The following is a 6997-nucleotide window of genomic DNA, read 5'->3' as shown; positions in this document are numbered from 1 at the left end:
GTTTGCCAGTGATTTGCCACCACACTTCACCAATAATGGCAAACTTCCAGTGAACTACTGGTGACAAACTTATTTGCATATGACATTGCTGGCTCCCCATGGCACAGTACCAAGGCCAGATAGCCCTATGCGACAGCTCCTAGAGTGCCCCAAGAACAAGGAAACTTTGTGTTGCCTGCCTTGCCCAAACAGGAAGTCGAGCCAAAAGCGTCTAACTTCTAAATTTAACCATGAAGTAATAGCAATGAATGTCTAATCTGTCTGTCTTCTCCATACTGCTCTGTCCGAGGCTACTATCAGGGAACCAGGCATGGACACCCCTGTACCAAAGATTCTAGAGCGCTCCGCTCTAGAATCTTTGCATGTACAGTCCTTCATAGTCTAGCCAGGTCTTCCTCCGCTGTCCATTTCTGATTGAAAATCACTTATGATTCATCCCACCCTGCATGGTCACAAACCTTTTCACCTCTGGCAGGCTCTACAGATCCTTGTATGCCAGAACCACCAGACACCAGAACAACTTACTTGCCACCAGTCTCATAACAGCGGATTAAATTGGCAAGAAGCCAGCAGGGTTGATTATTGCAATGGACTTTTCACAGGCCTTCCTAAAAAGACCCCAGTACAAAACACAAAATGACCTTAAATGATGCCTACTGATTTGTAGTAGCTTTACATGACCAGGACAGGACCCACCCTGCTACCAGGCAGGAGAGAGTTCTCTCTCTCTCGCTCTCTCTCTCACACACACACACACACACACACACACACACACACACAATAAAGTCTCAGTCCTGCTTAAAGCATAAACTGGATAGATAACTATGAGATTCCCAATTACCAATCCATTACTGGAAATGGGGAACCAAGGCCATCCACATCAGATCCATGAACGTCATCCTGCACAGGAATCCAAGAGGAGGTAAGGCCTGCAACGGAGCCATCTTGGCTTGACAGGTCAGGGGCAGTAGGGGGCAGGGCATCATCAGAGGAGAGGTCTGACAGGTGAGCTTCGGACAGGGACACACTCAAACTGACACATTCAGCTGCCTCGCTCGAAGTGACTTCAGCAGTTGCACCGAGTGGCAGAAAGTTCACGGGAGCAGGAGGTTTCTGTATAGCACTCTCCATTTACCATCACTGCCCTCGACTTTGTAGATGTGGAGACTGGGCTTTGAGGCTATCACAGCGTACACATCCGGTTCCCACTTGTCAGCGAGCTTGCGCTTCCCTCTGCAACCTTTGTTGGCAACGACACGGTCACCGATGGAAAGTGCCAAACCTTTGGCCCTCCTATTGTACTGCTCAGCCTGGTGTCTCTGTTCAAGCCTGGAGTTCTTATGAGCAGCTTGCATGGCGGACTGGAGATTGCTGGCCAGGGCCCTCACATAAGAGTCATAGTCTGCAATCCTCTCATCACAGCTCACGTTCATGAACATCAGGTCGACAGGCAACCTCGGGACTCTGCCAAACATCAAATAAAATGGCGCAAACCCAGTTTCATGGACTGTGCAATTATACACAAATGTCATGCTTTGAATTAATTGGGGCCACTTCTGTTTGGACTGTGGAGGCAAGGACCGCAGCATGTTTCCCAGCATCCGGTTAAACCTCTCTGTACCACCATTGCCCATCGGATGGTATGGGGAGGTGTGAGACTTCTCTACGCCATTCAGCTCCATAAGCTCCGCGACCAGCTCACTCTCAAACAAAGCTCCCTGGAGTGCAGGCAGATGGGAAAGCCATAAACACAGAAAAAGTTGTCCCAGAGCTTCTTTGCTACCCGTTTAGCCGTCTGGTCTTGACAGGGGAACGCGTGGGCCAGCTTAGTGAAGTGGTCAGTGATGACCAAAACGTCCACGGACTTGTTGTTCCTGTCCTCTGCAGACCAGAAATCAACGCAGACGAGCTCCAGAGGGGCAGATGTTTTGATACTCTGCAGGGGAGCTCTGGCTGCTGGCTCAGGGGTTTTGCTGAGGACACATCTCACACAGTTTTGCTGAGGACACATCTCACACAGTTTTGCTGAGGACACATCTCACACAGTCTCTGACATGACTCCTAACATCTTTCTCCATGTACCAGAAAAACTTCTGACGGCCAAGGGAGAGTGTGCGAGGTTGACCTTGGTGACCAGCAAAGTCATGCACACGCCGGCCAATGCCTCAGCTTTTAGAGAGTCAGGCACAATATACTGAAACCTCTTGGTGTTGGTGAGGGGGTCTTTGGAAACTCGGTAGAGAATGCCATCTCTGAGCAGGAACCTTTGCCATTGCCGCAGCATTTTCAAGGCCAGGTGATTCTCTTGAGCACATTCACGCCTTGATGGTCTTAGTTTCCGGTCAACATAGAAAATCACTCTGTAAATGGACGTATCCTGTAGCTGGTGGGCTTTCAGCTCATCCGTCGACCATGTGTGCAGTGTGTCCTGAACCACAATTCCCCAAGTTCGTCAAGTGGTCACCGAGGGAAATGGCCCGCTGTTGAGCCCCATGTTCCCAAACATCCTGCGTTTCCAAGGCAGCCGACACGTCATCACCTGACATAGAAAGGGGTCGCTCAACACTGAGGAAAGAGTTAGTCATAGTCTGAGGATTACAAGTAAGGCGGAACATGTCCTGAACACCACTGTTGTCCACTTCAGAGGCTTGTTGCAACAGATCTAAGTAGGACTCAGACAAGAGCCACTGGCTGACAGGCTTCACAAAGGGGTCACGACTCAGAGTATCAGCCACCACATTTTTCGTCCCAGGAACATGTTTGATGTCAAAAGTGTACAGCGCCAGCTTTGAGACCCACTGCTGCTCACATGCATCTAACTTTGGCTTTGTCAGAATGTACGTGTGAGGGTTGTTGTCTGTCCAGACGGTGAAGGTGTGACTTTTGAGCCAGTGACTAAACTTATCACACACGGCCCACTTAAGAGCCAAAAACTCAAGCCGATGTGCTGGATAATTGGCCTGGCTCCGACTGAGAGACTTACTGGCGAATGCTATAGGCCTGGCTTTGTCTTCACCCTCAGGAACCTGAGACAAAACGGCCCCCAAGCCATCAAGGGAAGCATCCGTGCACAGGATGAATGGTTTGCTGAAGTTGGGATGGGCTAGAACTACACAGTGCCCCCTTGAGGTCCTCAAAAGCTTTAACACAGGCTGGAGTCCAATCACCCGGAGACAGCTCACGGTAGGTGCCAGGCCTCTGGAGCTTCCTGTCATGCCTACCCATACGCTTCTGTCCAGCGGTCAGCGCAAACAGTGGCTTGGCGATGGAGGAACAGCCAGGGATAAAATGTTGGTAATACATCACCATTCCCAGGAAGGAGCGAACTCTCTTCTGATGTGTGCACCCGTCCGCCATCATTAGATCCTGTGTGGTGAAGCTTGAGATGACATCAACCTTCTCCTGATCGACAGACACACCAGCCACATTCACAACATGCCCTAAAAACTTAACAGACTTGCGCAAAAAGTGGCATTTCTTCTGGGAAAGCTTCAGGTTGTGTGCCCTCAACCTGGTGAATATAACCACAAGACCCCACAGGGCTTCAGCCTCAGATGGAGCAAAGACTAGAAGATCATCCAAATAGCATAAAAGAGTGGAAAAGTTGAGGTCACCAAAAATGCTCAACATCATGGGCATGAATGACGCTGGACTGTTACACAGAGCTTGGGGGAGTCTATTATACTTGTAAAGTCCAAGCGGGGTTGTGAAGGCTGTATACTTCTTGTCAGACTCATGGAGGGGAATGTTATAAAACCCAGATTTCAAATCCATGCATTTCCACCGAGGGCAGTGAGACAGTCAGACTGGTGTGGCAAGGGATGTGCATCCTTCACAGTTTTTGCATTAAACCAGCGAAAGTCTGTGCATAACCTGAGATCTCCATTCTTCTTCCAGACCATCACTAAAGGTGAGGCATATTCACTGATGGACTTTCTGATTATTCTCTTCTCCTCCATGTCACTCAGGACTTCTCTCAGCTTGAGATAGTGAGCAGGGGGAATACGGCGGTAAGGAAGCCGGAATGGGCGATCGTCAGGGAGGTGGATGCGGTGTACAAAATCTCTTGCCTCTCCACAGTCAAGCTTGTCCTTGGAAAAGACGTCATGAAACCTGGAAAGCAGCTCAGCCAGCCTGGACTTCCACTCATCCGAAACCTCACACGCATCAATGTCAACATCTCCAAGGCCACAGGCATCCATCAGTTGGGTTCAGAACTGTCATGGGAATCTAGTGGTCCCCCCACATCGGTGTGACAACTCTCCCCACTAGAATGTTCCTAGGACCAGAGCCAGCTGCGGTGGGCTCCACCATCACTGTGCTGCCAGGTGACACGTGACATGGCTTGGTAGCTTGCCCCACACCAGATACTCTTGTTTCGGTAAGATTGATGGCTCGCCTCAGCTTAACTGTGCCAATTGGACCCACTGACTCTAGACCTGCCCAGCGTGAAACACAAGTAAGGAGCTCCAGAACCCGCTCACACTAAGGGCTGGAACTAGCAGAGGTGACAATGTCCCAATACTTCTTTTCAGACTTCAGTCGATTGAGGAGGGGCTTTAAGACGTTGGTACCAATGATGAGTTTATTACGCTGGCCAGATATCACAAAAGTGGGCACCAGGAACTTTGATCCAGATGTGGTAGTGTGTCCCTGCACAACCAGTAGTGACTTGGTGTGCCCGCTACGCTGTAGAAGGGGGCGGGGCTTATTTTGGGTTTACCTGATTGCATCCTGTTATTTAAAGGGAGTGGGAAGAGGCCGTTCGGTCCTAATCTACCAGTTCCGGAGGCAAGGTGTGCCAGGTTGGGAAAGCACGACGTTTCTGCTGTTACTGTGAGCGGGCGTTTGAGGTAGGCCAGGTTTTAGTGTGACAAGTGCTTTTTGTTACTGTCACTGAACTATTGTGAGAGAGTTGTTAATTCTCACGTTATCTAATAAAGGGTGGATCCGGCAGTGGGGCTGACTTAACAGGGAAGACTGCTGGTTTCCTGGGAGAGCAGTATGTTTTCTTTGTTCTCATGACTGTTGCTACATAATCACGTAGTGTGTGGGGTATTTACCTGGGCAGTAGAGGGGTTGGTGCGCGTTTAGGGATCGTTCGTTATTTATAAACGGGGTCACCGGAGGGATTTTGAGTGCTTCGATCAAAAGTAGCATGACCCTCCCCTGCCTGCAAGAAAATTTTCAACGACCCTCCAGCAGTCTTTTCAAAAATGACATGACCCTCCCCTCCCAATCGTCGATACCTAGCGCTCTGGAGCGCTATGAAAACACATCGACTTAAACTATCGTTATAAACTCACCCTCTGCTTTCTGATCTTACACATCACACTTCACCAAGATGGTGGCCATTTCTGTAGATTTACTCACTAACATTGTTGTGGAAACACAATAAGCATGGAAACTAAATGCACACTTCCTGCAACTGCATTAGCCTACTTGAAATAATTTACTCCTCTAGTAAGTATTCACAAGAAATAGCCTAAAACAATAAAACATTGAGACCATTCAACAAAGCACACTGGGTAATAACAAATTCAACACATGAACTTGTTGCTATGGACTCGTCTCTAGGCTTCCTCGTCATTGTAAAGCTGCCGAAGCTGAACATTAGCCTATCCAAAACTCAATTTCTCAGACGAGCGTCAATTTGGGAGCTTGCTACACTCCTTCCTTCTCAAATGACTTGAAAAGACCGTTTACAGAATTTCACAAATAATCACAGGGACCGAAAAATACCTAACAAGCCAACTTTTTCCGGGTTTAGGCCTATCATTTTAACTTTTCCCCGCTGTCTTGCCGTTTTAATATTTTCCCGTAGAATATCCCATATTACTGTAATACTCTCATAACATTAGTCCTGCATTCTGGCCTGTCTCTGTGTTGTCCTGTTGTTACCCCTTGCCCTTCCAGAGAAACAGATGTATTCAAATCATCGTTTTGCTTGTTTGAATGCGAACTCAGAGTGATGTTAACCTACAGTAGGCCTATTTAAGTTAACAACGTGGTTGTTGTGAGAGCACGATTCATTGGCGCTTGCAGTGTTCGGCCGTAGGCTATGTCTACGTGCGCACCTGCCAGGCTAAGAGCCAAAGAAATCCCCCTGTATATTCACTCCAAGTTGGCCTACCATATCTTACCAACTCTAGCCTACACTAGACCATAAACTGGCTATTTATATGACCAATGTATTTGTATTCTGTATTCTGCTTTATGAAGCAGAATTACGCACTGCTACTTGGAACGTAACACATTTTTGTTGGCAGGAGAGAGAATGACAGCGATTAACAAATTGCACTTGTTGCTGGTTACCAATAAATAGGGCCTACTATATATTGTTTTGCAAACAACAAAAACAGAAAGGATGGAGACAGCAAAGCTAGAGATGGGCAGGAACAAGGTCAATTGGTAGAAATGCTTGTCAAAAAGCTGGATGTGTGGATGAATGAAGCACATATGCTTTATAAGCATGCACACTGTTTAAAGTTAGGCTAGGCTACACGGTAAACTACAAGTAAACCAAAGTTAGCTTTTTTAGGGCTGGATAAAGTTGACCAAATGGATATAGGCTGTTAGGCGTGAATAAAGTAGGCTACTTTGTTGCTCCAACCCTTCCAACGTTAATGGGGACGGATGTTGACATTTTCCGTATTTTGCGTGAGAAACCCGGGAAATCTCCCTTATTTTCATTGTTTAATATTGACAGATCTATGGAACGAAAGAGAACGTTATATGGCGACAGAAATCAACAATCAAACAAGCCACTTTGATTTTTTGCTGTTTTCATTAATACAAAAGATGGGTGACCCCCCCTCCTAGACAAAAAAAGTTAGGTGACCCTCCCCTCAACAAAGAATAAAAAGACATGACCCTCCCCTATTTTCCTCCGGTGACCCCGTTTATAAATAACGAACGGTCCCTTATGGTAATAATCTTTTTGTGCAGGCTTTTTATATTGCATGATGTGTAGATCTGCAGAATTAGTTAATTTAAA

The sequence above is a fragment of the Alosa pseudoharengus genome, unplaced genomic scaffold (assembly GCF_046254945.1).
Source record: "Alosa pseudoharengus isolate Yale_2024_CS ecotype anadromous, Long Island Sound unplaced genomic scaffold, YU_APseudo_1.1 YU_APseudo_1.1_scf_10, whole genome shotgun sequence".
NCBI lineage: Eukaryota > Metazoa > Chordata > Actinopteri > Clupeiformes > Clupeidae > Alosa > Alosa pseudoharengus.
The sequence above is the reverse complement of the archived record's forward strand: the minus strand, read 5'-3'. Positions refer to the sequence as shown.